Source organism: Delphinus delphis, chromosome 3 (genome assembly GCF_949987515.2).
Source record: "Delphinus delphis chromosome 3, mDelDel1.2, whole genome shotgun sequence".
Classification (NCBI taxonomy): Eukaryota; Metazoa; Chordata; class Mammalia; order Artiodactyla; family Delphinidae; genus Delphinus; species Delphinus delphis.
The window spans coordinates 47,796,299-47,818,877 of NC_082685.1; the positions used below are offsets into that span (position 1 = coordinate 47,796,299).

Here is a 22,579-nt window from a genome sequence, read left to right on the forward strand (position 1 = left end):
CTCTAGTTGTGGCAAGCAGGGGCCACTCTTCATCGCGGTGCGCGGGTGTTTCACTGTCGCGGCCTCTCTTGTTGTAGAACACAAGCTCCAGACGCGCAGGCTCAGTAGTTGTGGCTCACGGGCCTAGCTGCTCCGTGGCATGTGGGATATTCCCAGACCAGGGCTCGAACCTGTGTCCCCTGCATTGGCAGGCAGATTCTCAACCACTGCGCCACCAGGGAAGCCCCGGTATGATTTTTTAAAGCACCAAGCAGGGCTTCCCTGGTGGTGCAGTGGTTGAGAGTCCACCTGCCAACACAGGGGACACGGGTTCGTGCCCCGGTCTGGGAAAATGCCACATGCCGCGGAGCGGCTGGGCCCGTGAGCCATGGCCGCTGAGCCTGCGCGTCCGGAGCCTGTGTTCCGCAACGGGAGAGGCCACAACAGTGACAGGCCTGCGTACCGCAAAACAAAACAAAACAAAACAAAAAAAACGCACCAAGCAGAACTTAAAGAAATTAAAAATTTAGTCTTTGACATTAAAAACTAAATGGACAGTTTAAACACTCAGGAAAAATAGTAAAGGGGCATATAGATCCAAAGAAATTATCCAGACTGCTAAAAAGAAAGAGAAAATCATGGAAAATATGAAAGAGAATTAAGGGATCTGGATATTGAAATAAGAAGATCATGTACCTAATCTGTGTTCCAGAAGACAAGAATAAACAGAGTGAGAAGAGGCAATATATGAAGAGATGAGACTCATAATTGTCCAGAATTTATAAAAGATATGAATTCTTAGGTCTAGGAAGTACAAGTCCCAAGCAGGATAAGTTAAAAAAAAAAAAAATCACATCTAAACACACTGAGAGGAAATTTCAGAACCTTGAAGTCCTGGAGAATTTACCTTATAGTTTCCTTGTCAGGAAACTATGTTCCACCAAAATAAAGAAATCACGATACAAGATACAGGGAACTGGTGATCTAATATGTGAGAGAGGCTGAGGAAATCCCTAGGATAGGTGAAACGAAATTCTGAGTTTGACTGTTGGTGACAGACAGACAGCAAACAATCTGCGCTAGAGTATTAGAATGTCTTGAGAACAAATTTATTGAATCAGTAGAGAATGTGGTCCTTATGTAGGCATAATTACACAGACGGGGACTTCCCTGGTGGTCCAGTGGGTAAGACTCCGCACTCCCAAGGCAGGGGGCCTGGGTTCAATCCCTGGTCGGGAACTAGATCCTGCATACATGCTGTAACTGAGAGTCCGCATGCTGCAACTAAAAAGTCAGCATGCTGCAACTAAGAAGCCTGCATGCTGCAACTAAAGATCCTGCATGCCACAACTAAGACCCAGCACAGCCTAAATAAATAAATATTTTTTTTAAAAAAATTACACAGATAAGACATACGAAACTAAGAAACAAACCAACAAATAAAAACAATTGTTATGGGCTTCCCTGGTGGCACAGTGGTTGAGAGTCCGCCTGCCGATGCAGGGCACACGAGTTTGTGCCCCGGTCCGGGAAGATCCCACATGCCGCGGAGCGGCTGGGCCCGTGAGCCATGGCCGCTGAGCCTGCGCGTCCGGAGTCTGTGCTCCGCAACGGGAGAGGCCACAACAGTGAGAGGCCCGCGTACCACAAAAAACAAACAAAGAAAAAAACAATTGTTATAACAATTTTTATTAAAAAAATTGTGCAGAAAAGATAAAATTATGTGTCACTACCCGATTCAGTTATAAATAGAAACCACACAAGTAATAATACAAGTGATCTAATTCATATTATGTACCGAGAGGACAGCGTGATGGAGAGGGAGAAAAAATGAGCTAAAGCCTCATCATCCATAGTGGAAATTAAAGAACAATGTCTAAATCGAAAGCTCAAGAAAGAGCAGTATATATGTGTTATAAAACAATCAGCTGAAAACAACAGAAGGAACTGCCTGGTAGTGGCTGGAGCAGGAAAGAGAAGAGGACAGGCTGCTTTTCATAACAAATGTTGCAGAATCACCTGTCTCTCTTTCTCATCACAAATGTAGAACTATCCGTCTCTTTAAATTACAGCTTTGAAGTGAACTAAAAACTAAATGTAAGAAAAAGTGAGAATTCCTCAATTTTGCTGGAGATCAATATTCAAAAATAACTCATATTCCTGTGTATACCAACAACAATTTTTAAGAGTGCAATTTAAGGAAAAATAGCAGCATAATAATAAAAAGATTTAATAATAACACATAATATTTATTCCTTCCTAAATATCTTAATTTAACAAAAGATGGGGAGTTCCCTGGTGGCCTAGTCGTTAGGATTCCAGGCTTTCACTGCCGTGGCCCAAGTTCAATCCCTAGTTGGGGAACTGAGGTCTCACAAGCTACGCATTCCAAAAAAAAAAAAGATGTACAAGATCTTTATGAAGAAAATTATAAACACTTATCTAAATATATTTAAGAACTAGCTGGGAATTCCCTGGCAGTCCAGTGGTTAGGACTCTGAGCTTCCACTGCAGGGAAGGTCTGATCCTTGTCAAGAACTAAGATCCCACAAGCCACACGGCACAGCCTGAAAAAATAAAAACAAAAACAAAACCACAAAAAAGAACTAGTTACAAGTAGAGATATACTATGTTCATGGATAGGAAAAGTTAATATCATAAAGATGAAAATTGACCCAAACTGATTCAATACAATTTCAATAAAACTCCCAATAGGGTTTGGGGGTTTGGGTTTTTTTTTAGTAGAACATAATACAATGATTCTAAAATATATATGGACAAAAAGGCTCAGAATGACTAAGGCAATTCTGAAGAACAAGGTGGGGGGGCCTGTCCTACCAGATATCTAGATACATTTGAAAGTCATAATAATTTTAAAGTATTGTATTGACACAGGGGCAAACAGATCAGTAGAACAGATTAGAGAGCCCAGAAGCAGACCACAGTAAATATGGAAACTTGATATATGACGTAAGTGTCATTATAAGTCACTGGGAAAAGGATGGTCCATGAGATAACTGGCCTCCCCTATAAAAAATAAACAAATGCAATCCCACAGCACACACCAAATAAACTCCAGATGGATTAAAGACCTAAATGTTAAATGTGAAACTCTAAATTCTTAGAAGAAAATGGGAAAATATTTTTAAACTCTCTAGATAAGAAGAATTTTTTTCAACAAGACATAAAATGTACAAACCCCCAAAGAAAAAATTGATAAATCTGACTACAATAATATTTGAATGTTCTGTTCATAAACAATTCTAAAATAAAAAGGAAAAGAGGGGCCTTAGATCAGAAGATATTTGTAGTGAATACAACCGACAAAAGTTTAATACCTAGACTATATAAAGAACTTCTATGAATCATTAAAACAAGGCAATCTGTAAGAAAAATAGACAAAGGATATGGTTGCAAATACAGTGTTTAAGTTCATTTAGTGTCAATTTTAACCTCCTCCTATGAGATCTTGCCGTAATGCTGAAACTGGAGAGCTAAAACCCAGCTTTCCAGACTCCCTTGCAGCTAAGATTGTAAGATTCCACCAATCAGATGATCTCATGTGAGCCAGAATTTAGAAATTACATAAGTAGGAAGAGAAGTGACGCTTGAAGTAACTATTTAATGGGGCAGGTACTGCATTGTTCTGAAATCAATAGTTCTGGCAACAGATTGTAGCTAAAGTCATAGAATCTTGAAGCCAGCAGTAGGGGCAGCAGCTTCCCAATTCTTCAGTTTCTGTGTTGTTACAGAGGGTAGTGGCTTCTTTGGAGCAGCTTTGGAGCTGTATTATTGTATTATTACTTTTTTTTTGGGGGGGGGGTCCGCACCATGTAGCATGCGGGATCTTAGTTCCCCAACCAGAGATTGAACCCATGCCCCCTGTATTGGGAGTGCAGAGTCTTAACCACTGGACCACCAAGGAAGTCCCTGGGACTCATTCCTAAGGCCCATTCTGTGGACTGCTTCTCCAGGCCTTCCACCAATTTGGTAAGCTCTTAAGACCCTCTTTTATTTATTTATGTTTTTAATTTTTATTTATTTATTTTTGACTGCGCTGGGTCTTCGTTGCTGTGCACAGGCTTTCTCTAGTTGTGGCAAGCAGGGGCTACTCTTTGTTGAGGTGCACGGGTTTCTCACTGCAGTGGCTTCTCTTGTTGTGGAACACGGGCTCTAGGTGTGCGGGCTTCAGTAGTGGCAGCACGTGGGCTTAGCAGTTGCGGTTTGTGGGCTCTATAGCACGGGCTCAGTAGTTGTGGCGCACAGGCTGAGTTGCTCTGCGGCATGTGGGATCTTCCCAGACCAGGGATCAAACCCGTGTCCCCTGCATTGGCAGGCAGATTCTTAACCACTGGACCACCAGGGAAGTCCCAAGACCTCTTTTAAATCCCTTTCTGGTTAAAATAGAATGTTTCGTGTTATCTCCAACTAAATCCTGGCTAATACCAGCACGAAAAGTTAATTCACAAAAGAAGAAATTTAAATGGCTAATATGCAAATGAAAAGATGTTCAATTCACTCTTAACTAGGCAAATGCGAATTATTAAAACCCTAGTAAGGGAATTCTCTGGTAATCCAGTGGTTAGGACTCCATGCTTTCACTGCTGAGGGCCCAGGTTCAATCCCTGGTCAGGGAACTAAGATTCCACAAGCTGTGTGGTGCAGCAAAACAAAACAAAACCACAATGAGATACCATTCCATGCCCAAGAGATCAGCAAAATATGAAAATAAAATAAAATGTTGGTGGGACTGCAGATGAATGGGAAATCTCATATACTGGTACGATAATGTGAATTGTTGCAACCATCCTAAAGAGCAACTTGGCAATATTTAGAAAAGTTTAAAATTCACACAGTCAGGCCAAGGAGTTCTACTCCTAGGTATACCTCGCCTTCAAGAAACTTTCCACATACACGCAAGAAATGTAGACATGAATGCTCATTGCAGCACTGCTGAAATAACAAAAAATTAGAAAAAAGCCCCAATGAAAGTAGATAAATAACTTGTGGTATAGCCATATAATGGAATTCTGAACAACACTGAAAGTAAATAAACTATAGATTCATGTATCAATATGGATATTCTCACAAACACTGTAAACAGGAAAAAATATATATAAACAAGTCCCAGAAGGATACACAGAGTATGACACTATTTTTAAAAGTTTAAAATGTGAAAAGAAAAAAATAAAATTTAAAAGTTTTTAAAAGTTTAAAATATGTGAAACAATGCTAGATATTGTTTAGGGACACATACACATGTAGCACAGGTATTAAATTTTTCATGGAAGTGGTTAGCAATAAATCCCAGTGATTAAAGAAATTTTCACATATTGAGGTATAGCAAAGTCATTCTGGCTTATACATGATTTAACTTGATTTTCCGCTAACTAAAACAGCCTGTTTGTGGCCTATCTGACATACATTGTCATATCTGCTTTAATTATTAAAGAAAAGGGCACAATGATCACAAGTAAAGAATGTCCATGTTAAAAATAAAGATTAAATGCCTCCTTTCCTAGAACACCAATACTGGTGCTGCTTCGATGATAAGACTCCTTTCCCAGGAGCCAAAGTCATACTGACTCACTGTGTATGTGCTGATCTGTTTTTTGAAACACTGAAGGAATATATTCCTGACCTGTTTGATGTTCTTTGTTCCCACATAATAATGTAAAACTGTGCTGAAAACCATGCTTCTCTGGAGCAGCTCTTTAGAGTTATCTGAGAGGCTGTCTCCCAGGCTATAGTCCTCAGTTTAGCCCAAATAAAACTCTTTTTTATTCCTATTATACTTTGTTTATTGATTATTTCCATCCACACAGGATAAAAGTGACCTCTGGAAAGGGAGCTAGAGGAATAGAATTGGGGAGAGTATCAAAGGGGACTTAATGGTACCTGAGGGGCTTTTTAAGTTAACCTTTTAATTCTGAGATAATTAGAGATTCACATGCAGTTGTAAGAAATAATACAGAGGTTCTGTGTATCCTTTACCCAACTTCCCCAGTGACAACATTAGGCAAAACTATAGTACAATCTCACAGCCAAGTTGTTGACACCAATACAGTCAAGATGAAGAACAGTTCCATCTTAAGGATCCTTCTTGTTGCCTTTTTACCCACTTGGCTCCAGCCCCATCCCATCTTTAACCCCCAGCAAATAAGAATCTGTTCTCTATTTCTATACTCTTGTCAGTTCAAGAATGTATGTAGGTAGTTCCCTGGTGGTCTAATGGTTAGAACTCGGCACTTTCACTCCCGTGGCCAGGATTTAATCCCTGGCCAGAGAACTGAGATCCCACAAGCCGCGTGACGCAGCCAAAATAAATAAATTAATTAAATAAATAAAAGCTTTAAAAAGAAAAGAATGTATGTAAATCACACAGTATGTATATTTGAATCATATAATACATAACCTTTTGGGACTGACTTTATTCAATCAGCGTAATTCCTTGGAGATTCATGTAAGCTGTTGTGTGTTATCAATAGGTCCTTCCTTTTCATTGCTGAGTATCAGAGATGTTTTATTTGGTTTTTAAAAAACTGAAGCAAATATGTCAAAAATGTTCAAATTAAACAAAGCTAGGTAGTAAGAACATGGGCATTTGTTGTTTTGCTCTTTGTTCTTTTCTGGACAGTTAAAATATTTCCTAATATTTAAAGTGACATGCATCCCATTCAGCCTTGTACTCAGGTTACTTAGGGCTATGCCTCATCTTCCTGGCTAGACACTAAGCTCTTGGAGACAAGATGAGCACCCATCCATGTGTCTTCCTCTCTGTCTCACAATGCTGATACATATACGAATATGTAATTGCATATATAAATGGTCCTCTTCATGTATTAGTAGCAGAAGTTTCTGTCCTGGGTCATAAGCACTGACCCATGGATCAGTGCTTATATACAGGTGTTTGGCGAGAGCAAGGTTGTTCAGAAGGCAGAAGGCCCATAAAGATCCTGGAACATATCTGATGCACAGCTCTAGTACAGCTCCTGAATGCTGCCTTTGGCCTGCTGATCTGTCCCTGGCCCGAATCACTGACATTCATCACCCAGTGCATTGCTTTTCTAGAAAGATCCCAATAGGATTTCAGGAGAGCTACTCAGGTTCCACTACTCAGAACTGTTGCTAAATAAACAAAAAACATAAATAATACTTCATAGAGAACTGCTAAATATTTAAAATAGCACTTAGGTTAACTGCAATCCAGACCTCCAAGCAGGCCTGGCAGAACTTCTCCGTAGCAGCATTTTGTTATTCTCTTAGTTTACAGCCCATGTAATGGAAAGAAACACATTTTTATTTCTTTAAAAATATATTATTTGGCAATGAAAAGGAATGAGCTACTAATGTGTGCTATAACATAAATGGGTCTTGAAAACATTACACTAAATGAAAGAAGTTAGCCACAAAGGACCACATACTTGATGATTCTATTTATAGGAAATGTCCAGAATAGGCAAATCTACAGAAACAGAAAGTGGGTTAGTAGTTTCCAGGGCTGAAGGGATAATGATTTGGAGTGTGGTAGCTGGGTTTCTTTTGGGGATGGTGAAATGTTCTAAACTTATTAGTGGTGATGGTTGCACAACTCAGTGAATATACTAAAAACCATTGATTTGTACACTTTAAATGGGTGAATTAGGGACTTCCCTGGCAGTCCAGTGGTTAAGACTCTGCGCTTCCACTGCAGGGGGCGCAGGTTCAATCCCTGGTCAGGAACTAAGATCCCGCATGCTATGCGGCGTGGCCAAAAAAAAAGGGTGAATTATATTATGTGAATTATATCTCAATAAAGCTGTTACCCCCCAAAATATTATATAATACGAAATGTTGGCAAGGATGCGGAGAAACTGGATCTCTCATACATTGCTGATGGGAATGTAAAATGGTACAGTTACTTTAGAAAATAGTTTGTCAGTTTCTTTAAACACTAAACATACACTTACCAGCAATCACACCCCAGGGCATCTATTCCAGAGGAAGAAAACTTATGCCTATATAAAAACCTGTCTACGAATGTTCGTCAAAGCTTTATTTGTAATAGCTAAAAACTGAAAACAACCAAAATGTTGTTTTATTAAGTGAATTTAATAGGTGGATGGCTAAAAAAAAAAAAAGTTGTATATCTAAGGTCACAGAATACTCAGAAATAAAAAGGGATGAACTACTGATACCCTCAAGAACCATCCAGTTGTGCTGCCTGAAAACAGAACAACCTGAAAAGCTTACTGTGTGATCATTTATAAAGCATCTAAAATTATAGAGACAGAGAACAGATTAGTGGTCACTTGGTTAGGGATGAGGGTGGTGGGCACCTGGGTGTGGCAATAAAGGAACAGCACAGGGAGAACTTCATGGTGATAGAATAGATCTGCATCTTAATTGAAATGGTGGTTACAGAAATCTACACACGTGATAAAACAACATCTAACAATCAAACACATGATTATATCAATGCCAATTTCCTGGTTTTCCTGCTATTGAGATAAGACATAACCACTGGAGGAACCTGGTGAAGATACACATAACCTCTCTGTACTATCCTTGGAACTTCATGCTGACCTATACTTATTTCAAAGTAAAAAGTTAAAAACAAACGAAATATTAGATAGCTTAAGTTATCCACTATCTTTGCAACACTCTCAGGACAAATGCAGCTTAAAAGCCTGGGAGAACAGGCTGGGTGCCTTTGTTCCATTTCCTGGTCTGGTCTGATAAGGAGGTTTGTCTTGGAGAACATATTTGGGAAAATATGTCTTTCAATATAGTCCAGTCCATGCTCAGTCCTGAGATCTCTTTGATGCCCTGTGATAAGCAATTAAGAACTAAAATCAGTCTAGCACATAGCGGGTACTAAAAACAAAAAATGTTTCTTGAATGTTATGCAGTGACTGCTTCTGACTCTAGGATAGGATAGGATAAAACAGTTAATTCTCTTCTCCTCTCTCCTCCTCTGTCCACACTCGCACAGAATAATTTGGGCATTCACACATTTATTCAACAAATATTTGGAGTAGCTATTTCATGCCAAGCATTTTTCTGGACTGTGAGGATACAAAGTTAAAGGCGGGAAAAAAAGGACTCTACAATAAAGATAGGGCATTTAATTTTTGTTTCTTGTTGTTTTGTTTTATTTAGGGTTCTAGGGCTCTAGGGTTCTTTCATTTTTGTAATTTTATTTTTTTTATACAGCAGGTTCTTATTAGTTATCTACTTTATATATATTAGTGTATATATGTCAATCCCAATCTCCCAATTCATCCCACCACTTTCCCCCTTGCTGTCCATATGTTTGTTCTCTACATCTGTGTCTTTATTTCTGCCTTACAAACCGGTTCATCTATACCATTTTTCTAGATTCCATGTATATGCACTAATATATGATATTTGTTTTTCTCTTTCTGACTTACTTCACTCTGTATGACAGTCTCTAGGTCCATCCATGTCCATGTCTCTACAAATGACCCAATTTCGTTCCTTTTTTATGGCTGAGTAATATTCCATTGTATATATGCACCACATCTTCTTTATCCATTCATCTGTCGATGCGCATTTAGGTTGCTTCCATGACCTGGCTATTATAAATAGAGCTGCAATGAGGGTCTCCCTGGTGGTGCAGTGGTTAAGAATCCGCCTGCCAATGTAGGGGAGACTGGTTCAAGCCCTGTCCAGGAAGATGTCACATGCTGCAGAGCAACTAAGCCCGTGCACCACAACTACTGAGCCTGTGTTCTAGAGCCTGCAAGCCACAACTACTGAGCCTGTATACTTAGAGCCCGTGCTCTGCAACAAGAGAAGCCACCGCAATGAGAAGCCCATGCACCGCAACGAAGAGTAGCCCCCGCTCACCACAACTAGAGAAAGCCTGCACGCAGCAACGAAGACCCAATGCAGCCAAAAATAAAATAAATTTTTGAAAACATAGTGCTGCAATGAACATTGGGGTGCATGTGTCTTTTTGAATTATGGTTTTCTCTGAGTATATACCCAGTAAGGATAGGGCATGTAAAATATCTGGTTATTTGCTCCAAGTTTTGCAGAGGGACTAAGTAAATGTTATGGACGTCCTGATGATTTCACCCCTTTTAAGACAGAAGTAACAAGGAAAATGATACTGTGAACCTAATTCTGACCAATCAGAAGTGAATGGAGGGCTTCCCTGGTGGTGCAGTGGTTGAGAATCCGCCTGCCAATGCAGGGACACGGGTTCGATCCCTAGTCCAGGAAGATCCCACATGCCGTGGAGCAACTGAGCCCATGCGCAACTGCTAAGCCTGTGCTCTAGAGCCCATAGGCCACAACTACTGAGGCTGCATGCCACAACTACTGAAGCCCGCATGCCTAGAGCACGTGCTCCACACCAAAAGAAGCCACCGCAATGAGAAGCCCATGCACAGCAACAAAGAGTAGCCCCTGCTCACCGCAACTATAGAAAGCTCGCATGCAGCAATGAGGACCAAATGCCAAAAATAAATAAATAAATTTATATTAAAAAAAAGAGGTGGTTAGGGCTTCCCTGGTGGCGCAGTGGTTGAGAGTCCACCTGCCGATGCAGGGGACACGGGTTTGTGCCCCTGTCTGGGAAGATCCCACATGCTGCGGAGCGGCTGGGCCCGTGAGCCATGGCTGCTGAGCCTGCGCGTCCGGAGCCTGTGCTCCACAACGGGAGAGGCCACAACAGTGAGAGGCCCGTGTACTGCAAAAAACAAAAAACAAACAAAAAAAAAGAGGTGGTTACTCTTTAAAAAAAAGAAGTGAATGGAGACAGGGACTTCCCTAGTGGCTCAGTGGTTAAGACTCTGTGCTCCCAGTGCAGGGGGTCCAGGTTCCATCCCTGGTCAGGGAACTAGATCCCACATGCATGCTGCAACTAAGAGTTTGCATGCCACAACTAAAGAGCCTGAGTGCTGAAACTAAGGAGCACTTGAGCCACAACAAAGGAGCCCGCCTGCCGCAACTAAGACCCAACACAACGAAAGAAAAGAAAGAAAGAAAGAAAGAAATGAATGGAAGTAAGCAGATCCCAGAGGAAAGTGAAACCATCATCTTAAAAGTTCTTTCAGAAGGCAAAATGTCATGGCAAGAAAAGATGAACATCCATCAGGCTCCCACCCCAGGTTACAGAGAGAGGTCAATTTAAACATTTAAGGGGAAAAAAAGGAAGCAAAACCTCTAGGGATTAGGGTTCATGGGAAGACTGTTGAAGATGAAGTTAAACATCATGCTAACAAAAGACCCTGTTGAAGAATAAAGGGAGGAAATACCTATGGAAATGAGAATGGCCACACAGGGATCCTGACTAACAAGCCTCGTTTATAAAGATACATACAAGAGGGGCTTCCCTGGTGGCGCAGTGGTTGAGAGTCCGCCTGCCGATGCAGGGGATACGGGTTCATGCCCCGGTCCGGGAAGATCCCACGTGCCGCGGAGCGGCTGGGAGCCTGTGCTCCGCAAGGGAAGAGGCCATGGAAGTGAGAGGCCCGCGTATGGCAAAATAAATAAATAAATAAATAAAGATACATACAAGAGTCAGAGTGGTGGGTCCTGTACAAAGAGCTTCCAGAACTCTAAAACACAGAAGCGTCTGGGATTAACAAAATTGTAAGAATAACCTCCACAGCTCTGCCCCTACTATGACTGCCAACTAAATTTTAACATTCATGTTCAGAAAAAGTAAAAAATAGGCACTCCATTTGATGGCTTTGCTTTCCTCTTCTTAGCCCTAAAGAGTGACTGCAGGGGTCACTATGAAGGTTAGGAGCCTAGACCCTGGAAGCAGAAAACTTGATTTCAAATTCTGATTCTGCGATCAATCAGCTGGCTTTCCTGGGATAATTATATAACCTTCCTTATAAGGTTGTTATAAGATTTCATATGATAATCCATGTAAAGTGTATAGCAGAGTGTCTGCTACGTGGTGAGCTTTCAATAATGGTAGCTGTTGTTTTTGTTACTATTACTGTTAAACTGGAAAGAGTAGCATGACCGTGGATCAGAGGGATGAAGTTGTCTAAGGACACTTGGCTGATCATATTCAAGCAGATGGTGAGAATAGTTAATCATGATGATAATAATAAGTAATACGAACTACACAGCAGAGCCTAACTGACAATGCAGCTAATAACAAAGAAGTGGAGCTGAGAGATGGAGAGACCATGAGACTAAGCCCTGATGGCATTACTTAATCCAACCACGATGGAGACTGATTCCCTTCGGATTTTTTTTTTTTAATGTGAGCTAACACATTTTCATTCCCCACCCCACTTTGGCCTAAACCACTCTGAGTTGGGTTTCTGCCACTTGATTAAAACAGATGGTCTATCAGCCCTTGGAAAGACCATCTGTCTATGAAACAGACATCACTGAGAGCCAGCATAGGTTAACAGAAAAAAGACAAACAGGTCATGCCAGACTATCCTCATTCCCTTAATGAAAGCTGACTAGATCAGTAGATCAAAGGAATACCAGTAGATCAAAGGAATACCACAGGCTAGTGTAACTGGACTAGGAAGGTACTGCTGGTCTCTCGTGACATCCTTACGAATAAGGAATAAGATGAGGTAATGGAATAAGATGTGGCGATGGGGAAGCAATAGGACAATAATATGGACTAAAAACTGATAAAATACCAAATTCAAAGAGTGTTGGTCAGTGTCAACCTCTGGGATCTGCCCTGTTTCATTAAGGATAGCCATTAGTTCTTTCGGTGCTTCCCATCTCTAAGACCACCTGAACCTAAATCTCCACCATTTTTCTCCTGAATCAGCACAACAGCCTCCTGACTGGATGCATACACAGCACCAGAGTGGTCATTCAAAAACATAAAATTGACTGCTTCATTCCTCTGTCGAAACCCAGACAAGTCTCCCCTGAAAGTCATCCCCCTTCCAAAGAACCACTCCTTTCCCCCAATAATTATGTTTCCTATTCAATTTGTTTTACTGGTTCATTCAATAGAGCAGAAGCTCCACAAGGGCAAAGACCATGTTTCTTACATTCATCAACGTATCACCTAGTGTCTACTCTAGATCTAGCACATAGTAGGTGCTCAATTAATTGAATTAATGAATGAATGGCACAGATGAACACTGGCAGAATAGTGATCAAATTGCCAATGACACTGTTACAAGTGGAGTTAGACACACAACTCTTGGAAGCCACAACAAAGTTTGAGGTCAGCTAAGAGACAGAAACTCCCCTTGAATTTTATATAACTGTAATTATATAGTATGTACACTTTTTTGTCTGGCTTCTTCCTTTCAACAAAATTATTTTGTCATTCATCCATGTTGTAGCATGTATCAATAGTTCATTACTTTTTATTGCTGTGTAGTATTATATTATATAAATATACCACAGTTTATCTATGCACTGGTTGCTTCCTGTTTCTCAATTACAATAAAGCTGGACCTAGGAATGCAATGCTTATTTTTCATTTCTTTTTTTTTTTTTAGGAATGCAATGTTTAGATCACAGATAGGTATATACTTTTAAAAGAAAATGTCATACTTTTAAAAAGTGGTTGTACCATTTTACTTTCCCACCAACAGTGTATGAGTTCCGGCAACCTGGTCAACACTTGAAGTGTACACTTGATGTACACTTGATGTAGCCAGTCTTTGTATGAAGTTTTATCTGCTTGTGGTTTTAATGTGCATTTCCCCAATGATTAATGATCTTGAACATCTTTTCAAGTGCTTATTTGCCACCAATATATTCTCTTTGGACATCATGGGTTTTATGTTTGTTTGCTTAAATTACAAAGGAGGACTTCCCTCTGCCCTTCCACTGCAAGGGGCGTTGGTTCAATCCCCGGTTGGGGAAATAAGATTCTACATGTCATGTGGCACAGCCAAAAAAAAAAATTACAAAAGAGGCTCTCACTGATTACATAACTAGACAAACAATACAGAAATGTATAAATAATTAATAGTCTCCTACCCCCCAACACACACATAGGCAACCAGAGGTGCACAAGAACCACCAGGAGCACTTATCAGGCATGCAAATTCTTGCCCCCACTCTTGGAAGATTCTGATTCAGTAGGTCACAGATGGGGCATTTTGACAAGCCCCTAGGTGATTCTGACACAAGCGATCTGTAGATTTCTTAAGAAAGTCTGCTCTTACTATTGTCCTCCTAAGGAATAGTTGAAGGAATGAAGACAGTGAGTCTGGAGAGGCAAACGCACGGAAGGGGTACACGGACTGCCTTCAAATAAGTAAGAGCCTTTGTCTAAGAGAATGACTGTGTGTGCTCTGTGTTGTCCCATGGAACACCAAGAGTTTGGAACCTAAAGATCAAATCAAAAAAAACTTTCTGGGCTTCCCTGGTGGCGCAGTGGTTGGGGGTCCGCCTGCCGATGCAGGGGACGCGGGTTTGTGCCCCGGTCTGGGAAGATCCCACATGCCACGGAGCGGCTGAGCCCGTGAGCCATGGCCGCTGAGCCTGCGCGTCAGGAGCCTGTGCTCCGCAATGGGAGAGGCCACAACGGTGAGAGGCCCGCGTACTGCAAAAAAAAAAACAACTTTCTAAGAGAGCTACTGTGAAACAAATTTAGGCAACAGAGCTAGCAAGGAAAGGAATGTGCCAAAATCACCAAGCTTGCAGAAAAAGGACTTCTCTGGGTTGAGAAATGACTGTTTGAGGTTACGAAGACAGAGGGCAAAAGACGTTCCAGACATACACATACACATTCTCTCTTTCTTTCTCTCTCTGAGGAAAAACTGCCCCTTATAAATACACAGAGAGGAATGTAACCACCAGACAGGTAGTGTGTGTCTTAACCCAAATTAAATAACAGCTATTTGCCATAAGCCATATTTCCCTGTCTCTATTGGCAAGGCCTAAAATGGTAGGGAAAGGAGACAACACAGTATTTGGTAAGGGCAGCTCCTTTTATAGATAAGTAGGCCTGCCCAGGCCCTCTCCTCATAATTTTGGATCCATCGATTTTAAAGAGCTTAAGCCTGTCAATAAGCAACAGGCTTTGGACAATTAAGCTCAACAAATGCCATTTTGCTTCAGTTACAGCACCCAAAACACCCCCCCTCCCTAATCAGTTAAATAAAAAGCCATTTATTTGTTCTAGAACAGAATCAACCAAGGCACTGTTTACCACAGCAAGCTGCTGATCCAAGAGGGATATGAGCCAACTGCCAAGTAACTCCTGTACCCTGGCAGAAACTCAGCTGAGCCTCCATCTGTGGGCAAGATTAGGGAGGCGCCCAGGTTCCCATGTATGTCCTTCTCTTTCCTCTCATTTACAACTATACAGATGCTGGCTCCATTCAAAAGGGGCATGTGAGGCCCAATAATCTGTCCTTGTTAGAATGTCTGGTAGTTTCTACTTTCAGCATTTGACCCAGGGTCAAATATTGAGTGTTGGGCATTATTCTAAATAGGTGCACTCTTATTTAGGTTACTATCACCAAGGTATGTGCAGCCGCTTATAAGTCATAATAGGGCTGACTTTATATTTGCATGTTTTAAATTTTTTAATTTTTTTTTCTTTTATTTCGGATACAGCCCAACTTCCCGCAGGTCATCACTCTTTCTTAACTGGCATGGCTTTGACTCACTGGTTTGTGTGCGCCAGCCCTTTTATTGAGCACCTACTACGAGCGGGGCACTGGGCTCAACGTTCATCTGTAGTCCGACAACATGAAAGACGAAGCAATCTTACCTCAAGTTTACAAAGAAAACTGGGCCTTGGAGAGGTTAAAAAGTATGTCCAAAATCAGGCAGCTAGGGGCGTCGGAAGCTGTCTGAACTCAGAGCAGGAACTCATTCCTTCACCCGCCTCCCTTTACAGGAGCAAATAAACTGCTCCGAAACAGCGCAGCCTGAGTGCCAGCCTTCAGTCATTCCTTACAGCAGGAATGCTTCATCCTGCTGTCAAATCGGAAACTGTGTGCAAGATTATGTATGAACCCTGGGGAGGGGACCCAGACTTTTAAGGAGTCAGTGATCCCAAGAAGGTTAAGAGCCAGCACCTAGGCAGGCTGTCAGCTTCCCAATTCTCTAAGTTCCTGGCGCTCGCTGTCCAGGGAGCAGTGCGGCAGGGGTCGTAAGTTCTGGCTTCCAGTCCCAGTCTTGGCACTACTTCTCTGAGGGCTGTTGGCCCAGGCACCTCACCTATGGACCACAGATTTCCTTTCTCTTTTCCCCTGGCCTTGACTCCCTATTTATAATTATACTTTCCTTGTCAAGAATTTTTTTTAACCATTGTTTGTATTATTCCACTGTTTTAACGTATATGGAGTCATTAAAAAGTCGCCCCCAATGCTACACTGAAGCAGAGGGATAAACAATGACAGGCCAGCTTACCTCTCCGGGCCTCAGTTTTCCACCTGTAAACTGACCCGCTTGCATCAGCTGGATCAGGTTGCTTGCATTCCCAGTAGACTCAAGACACAAAGCTAGCTACCGAGCAACCCGGACCGGCGTCGTCGCTCCAGCGCTCCTCCAACCTCCCTTTCCGGATCTGATCAGCAGCTGTTTTCCCGCGACCCTCCCTGGCCCTATCCTGCCGGCCCAATCACCCGGGCAGACTCACCGCTCGCGCAGGGTGCCAGCTGCCGGAAGGAGCTCGACCGCCCCGGCGATTGCGCAGCCAGGGAAAGAAAGGCGCCGGTCTCCCGGCCCCACGCCGCGCTGTGACCTGCGCGCGCTGTTCCTAGGGAGGACGCGGGCGGGCGCGGCTCTGCCCACGCTGCGTATGTGCGTGTGCCGAGAGGGCGCGGCCCCGGCTTTCGCCTTTGTTAATTGTCCAACTGGAGGCAGGTTGTTTTCCACTGGACGCTCCCTGCAGTGAGTCCCAGCCGGGGTGGCCCGGCGACTGCAGCAACTGCCGTGCGCTGGCCCGCAGCCAGCGCGAAGCCTTGCAAGTGGGTGTCAATGCTGCGCCCGGTGACCCACCTACCCGCGACTTCTCATTTAGGCACCTACTCCTCCCTCGGGCTACTCAGCACCAAAGCAGGGACCGGCAGTTAGGCCATCCGGTGGGAATGTTGACCCCAGGATCCCTGAATATCTGTGCTCCTTCCCGAATCACCAAACTTTAGGGCTGGACCTTGATTTTAATTCTGAGTGCCGGCTGCCCAGGATTTCTGGGTTCCTATCCTAGCTCTCTTGGGAGCCCTGTGCGCAATCTTAGATAAATCTGCCAGTCTCCCTGCACCCCAGTTGCCTTTTCTATGACTCAGAGTAGTGAGTGGGACTCTGTTCTAGGCACCAAGTATTCAGCAGTCAACATAACAGACAAGGTCCCTGCCCCCTTGGGGCGTGTCTGATAATGAACACACACTTGAAAGTGATCATTACGAAAAGTATAGAAAGTTTCATATCAGGGCAACCAAATCTTGTTTATGGAGTGATAAATGGACTAGATTAACTTTTCTAAATCCTCCAATTCTAATATTCATTCTTACTCTAATTATGTGAACGTTATTACTATTATTAGTGATAGCACTAGTAATATTGCTTACTCAGTGCCAGGTACTGTACTAAACATTTTATTTGTATTTCCTCATCAATCAGATTCATAACTTTTCTAACGATAGGTATACCTATTATCATCCTCATTTTAGAGAGAAAAACTGAGGCTAGAGAAATGAAAGTAACTTGCACACTGTCACACAGCTACTCAGTGACAGGACCAGTACTCAAATTCAGACTGTCTGAGGCCTCAGGATGCTTAAGCACTACTCTACATGCATAAAAATATGAAGACCAGCATGGTGTTGTATCTTGAATGTGATGGATGAGAACAGTGGAAGAGGAGGGGGTGGTTTTAGTCTGTAGAGGAGAAAAGCAAAGGAAGTTGAGAGCTTTCTTAAAGAGCTGTTCATGGATCAGACTTCACATACATGAAATTAGAGGTCACTAGCATGGGGAAAGCTATAGGGAGACAAATTGCAAATATGTAAGGAAGAACTTGTCTAACAATCAGAGCATTTCAAAAATGACATCAGTTGCCTGGAGAGAGTGAGCATCCTGTCACTAAAAGTCAGCATTCAGGGCTTCCCTGATGGCTCAGTGGTTAAGAATCTACCTGCCAATGCAGGGGACACGGGTTCAAGCCCTGGTCCGGGAAGATCCCACATGCCGTGGAGCAACTAAGCCCGGGCGCCACAACTACTGAGCCTGCGTGCCTACAGCCCATGCTCCACAACAAGAGAAGCCACCGCAATGAGAAGCCCGCGAACTGCAATGAAGAGTAGCCCCCGCTCGCCGCAACTAGAGAAAAGCCAGTGCACGGCAATGAAAACCCAACACAGCCAAAAATAAATTAATTAATTAAAAAAAAAAAGTCAGCATTCAACTAGAGAGGGTTATTGGGGATGCTTCAAAGAAGAGTCATGCAAAAGTTAAAGTTTAGGTGATCTCTAAATTTCCTTCTAATTCTGAAGAGAATTTGAGTCCTAGAGTGGTTAAGTGACTTGTCCAAAGTCACCCAGGTAATGAAGACCTGACCCCCAAAACAAGTCTCACTTCTAGATCAGACTTCCTGTTTGTGGGTGCGGGTCTTGTGAGTGCTCCGCACCTCACTTTATGCTCCTTTTGTGTGTGTGTGTGAGTGAGTGAGAGAGAGAGAGAGAGAGAGAGAGAGAGAGAGAGAGAGAGAGAGACCACTTGTCCCAGGTGTCTGGAATCATCTGCTTTACCTATTTACTTTCCATTTCTAATATGTGTGTGCCCTTCTTCCTTGCTTGTGTTGAATATTCTGTGTTTTCAGATAGAAGTGTCAAACCTCCCGGGCAAATTACTATAATATAGGGGTTCAAGAGGAAGTGGAGTCCCTGCTTCCCTGGAGTACAATTTATTTCATAAGTTAAGGAAAAGGAGAAAAGCTAGATGATATTTTTATTTGAAACTGATGTTTCTTTGATTCTATTTTAGGACTATGGGTTATCTTGAGTTAAATTTCTAATGCACTGGCACTAATTCCCCATCTTTCATCCTAGTCACAAATATTTTGATAAGCAGAAATCTAGTTGTCAGCTTCAAAAGAGGCATTCTTTTCTCAGAGCTCTGGAGAGCTACTTGTTTGTTTTGACTGGAAACCTCTAACAAAGGAATCCAATTGCCTTTTGGGATTGATTTCTAGAACATTTACAAAGAAATGGATATCACCTTGTCCCCAGTGATACTAACTCAAAGATAAAAAGAGTTCCCCTTCACTTCTACCCTCAACAGAGTGATCAATTTTTTAAGTTTTTAAATTTTTAAATTATTTTGGCCTCACCGCGCAGCATGTGGGATCTTCCCCAGCCAGGGATCAAACCCGTGCCCTCTTCATTGGAAGTGCAGAGTCTTAACAACTGGACCACCGGGGAAGTCCTTAATTTATCTTTTAAGAAAATATATTTACCTCGTTCAAAATTTCAAAGTATACTGTCAAGGCTACAGCTTATTCACCTTTGGACTCCTCTCAGTGCCTGGCATATTGCCCTGTAGGTGCAATAAGTGATTATTGACTGGGTAAGTGAATGAGTGTGAATTAAGAAGTTGTGGAAGAGAGAGAATAGTCCATTTAGGGTGGGGCAGCAGATATTGTCCCTGAGGTGCATGGGCTTAAAGGAAACCTAGACAGAACTCCCAGACCAGGTGCACATTTGACCATGACTTTATCCAGAGATCTGTACTAAAAGCAGCAACATCAGACTCTTTTGGGTTGAGCATTACCTAAAGACTAGGTACTAGCCAGTCTTTTGGTTGTACACAACAAAATCCGATTTTAGTTAACTGAAGCAGAAAAGGAATTTATTCAAAGAGTATCAGGGAGCTCAAAGAATCAATGCAGACTAGAAAACCAGGCTAAGAATACAGGAAGCACCAACATAGGCTGGGTGGCCAGACCCAAAGAGGAAACCACGCCATAGGAAGGATGCTGCTGCTGGACACTGGCAATGCCCTGGGGATTGGGTGCCATAGCTGACCCAGCTGCCATCACTGCCACCAGATACTGAATACCACCACTTCCAGAGTAAATTTTACACATTGCCTGCTTCTCTCTCTCTCTTTTTTTTAATGTATTTATTTTATTTATTTTTGGCTGCATTGGGTCTTTGTTGCTGTGTGCGGGCTTTCTCTAGTGGCAGTGAGCGGGGGCTACTCTTTGTTGCGGTGCACGGGCTTCTCATTGCAGTGACTTTTGTTGCAGAGCACGGGCTCTAGGAGCCCAGGCTTCAGTAGTTGTGGCACGTGGGCTCAGTAGTTGTGGCTCGTGGGCTCTGGAGCGCAGGCTCAGTAGTTGTGGCGCACGGGCTTAGTTGCTCCGTGGCATGTGGGATCTTCCCAGACCAGGGCTCGAACCCGTGTCCCCTGCATTGGCAGGCGGATTCTTAACCACTGGCGCCACCATGGAAGCCCTGCCTGCTTCTCCTGACCCCTATCTCCAGAATCACAATCCTGGACGGATGGGCTAATCAGTCATGCTTGGGTCCCAAGCAGTCAACAATCAGGAAAGACTGATACCAGGGCCTTTTGGCTTCCATGAGTGAGATGTAGGGGCCTACCTCACACCGTGGCCTGTTCCCCAAACTTATAAAGGCAATTTGGAGGCTGGACAGCCAGGAATATGACAAATGTCCACTATAAAGTCTTCTAATAATCTATAGGCCAAAACTGAAAGAATTAGGGCTTCCCTGGTGGCGCAGTGATTGAGGGTCCGCCTGCCGAAGCACGGGACGCGGGTTTGTGCCCCGGTCCGGGAGGATCCCGCGTGCTGCGGAGCGGCTGGGCCCGTGGGCCATGGCCGCTGGGCCTGCGCGTCCGGAGCCTGTGCTCCGCAACGGGAGAGGCCACAGCGGTGAGAGGCCCGCGTACCGAAAAAACTGAAACAAAACCAAAAAAAATACCAAAAAAACACCAAAAAACCCTGAAAGAATTAAAGAGTATAATCTGTGTAAAATGCTTAATACAGCACCTGAGCTGAACTCTCAAGACCAGAAGAGGTGGCTGTCATACTTATTACTCAACTTGTTAAAATTTTAGCTAGTCAGAGAACTTCTTTACAGTAACAATATTTTCTTCCCAAGCATCTCCTTTTATTTCTTATTGGAATCACTTATAATTGCAGAGTTGAGCAAAGAAAGGTTGCAAAGGGGTAAACTGTGTCAGAAGTGTACTTAGCAGCACAGTGGGGACAGTGCCATGAGCATAATAAATCCAATTTATTTTTCTGATAAATTTTTAAGAAGACTGCCTACCTCTTTTAGAGTCTCAGTCTTGGGATCATATCTATTTTTTAATTTAATTCTATGAAATTTACCACTCTAATTTCTACAGTAATACTAAAAATAGGTGCTACTTACTGAGTACCTAATACATGCCAGAAATTTTTCATGGATTATTTCTAATAGTGATAGTCATCCTATATTATAGATATTATTTGCATTTTACAGATGAGGAAACTGAAGCTCAGAGAGATGAAGTAACCTGTCCAAGAGTACACGGCTCATAGGTGATAAGTGCATAACCAACTACTACTACTCCATATTTTCTCTCATATGGTTGCTTTCTCCAAAGATTCCCATCACCATTTTTTTAAAATTCTACTAAGTCCAAATGTATGTTTCTTGAATCATTTATTCATTCTGAGATTTTAAATTGTCAGAAAGACAAGTCAAGAAATTATTGGTTGCTGGGTCTTTAGCAGAATTAAACTTTTATCAGATAACAGGCTAGTGTAGTAACCTCATTAGCAACATATAAAAAATTTTATATCAAGAGTGTCTGCTTTATTGAGCCCATATTGTAAGCCAGATACTCTGCTAGTCAGCCCTAAAAGAAAAGTATTACCATCTTCTTTTTACAAATGAGAAACCTGAGATTTAGAGAGATTCAGAAACTTGCCAGGGGCCTTGCTGCTAGAAGTGGCAGAACTAGGACTGCAACCTCAGCAGTATGACTCCAAAGCCTGCATTTCTTCCAGTGTGTCATACCACCTCTGGGCCAGTTTGCTAATTTGTATTGAGAAACACCACTTAGTATTGATACTTCTTTTGTTTCTCTCCCTTCCTGGCTTCCAGAGGCTTCCCTGTGGGTTCCTGGCTCTTTGCATGTATAATAACCCTTCTAAGGACAGAGCTGTTCTCTCTCCCTTCCAGGTTTTCTGGCTCTTTCATCCCGTGCGCAAGACCACAACCTCCCCACACAGATCCGGCCTTGAGCTCTGGAATAGTCCTGTTCTTAATCTGTAGAAATATGTGGAGCCTTGGCTATGAAGCTTAGGAGAGTCCCTCTAAGTCTACTTTGCTGGAACTCCATCACTGATTAAGTGCCTTAGTTCTAGTAATTGGTTTTAACCCATTACCATCATGATTTGTTAGCCAAGTTTAGGGGAACTTACTTTGCTTCTACTGTACTCCTTGTATTAGTCAGTACCCCTTTGGTTCTAGTGCCAGAAATCCAGCTCATCCAGAAGCTATAATGTCTATCAGAAGAAAAGACCATCTCTGCCTGTGTGTCTGTTCAAGAGATCAAACCCTCCAAAAAGCTGTCCAGCAGACTTCTTCTATATCATTGACTAGAATAGCATGTCCATATCTAACCATACCTAAACCAATCACTGACTGGCTTAGATGAATGA

At 42.5% G+C, this 22,579-nt stretch overlaps 1 protein-coding gene across 4 annotated transcripts in view; it reads right to left on the reverse strand.

Annotated features, from left to right (window-relative positions):
- Positions 1-22,579, reverse strand: part of ARHGEF37 (Rho guanine nucleotide exchange factor 37) — a 73,533-nt gene that overhangs the window by 38,278 nt on the left and 12,676 nt on the right. Inside the window, exon 1 of one of the 4 annotated variants that reach the window (XM_060008549.1) lies at positions 16,541-16,686. The exons of 1 other annotated variant lie outside the window; for it this stretch is intronic. The gene's annotated coding sequence lies outside the window, so the exon portion shown is untranslated. Of the gene's footprint in view, positions 1-9,392; positions 9,411-16,311; positions 16,494-16,540; positions 16,687-22,579 lie in introns of those variants that run through there. 2 more of the 4 variants (XM_060008550.1, XM_060008551.1) reach the window with 2 other exon arrangements.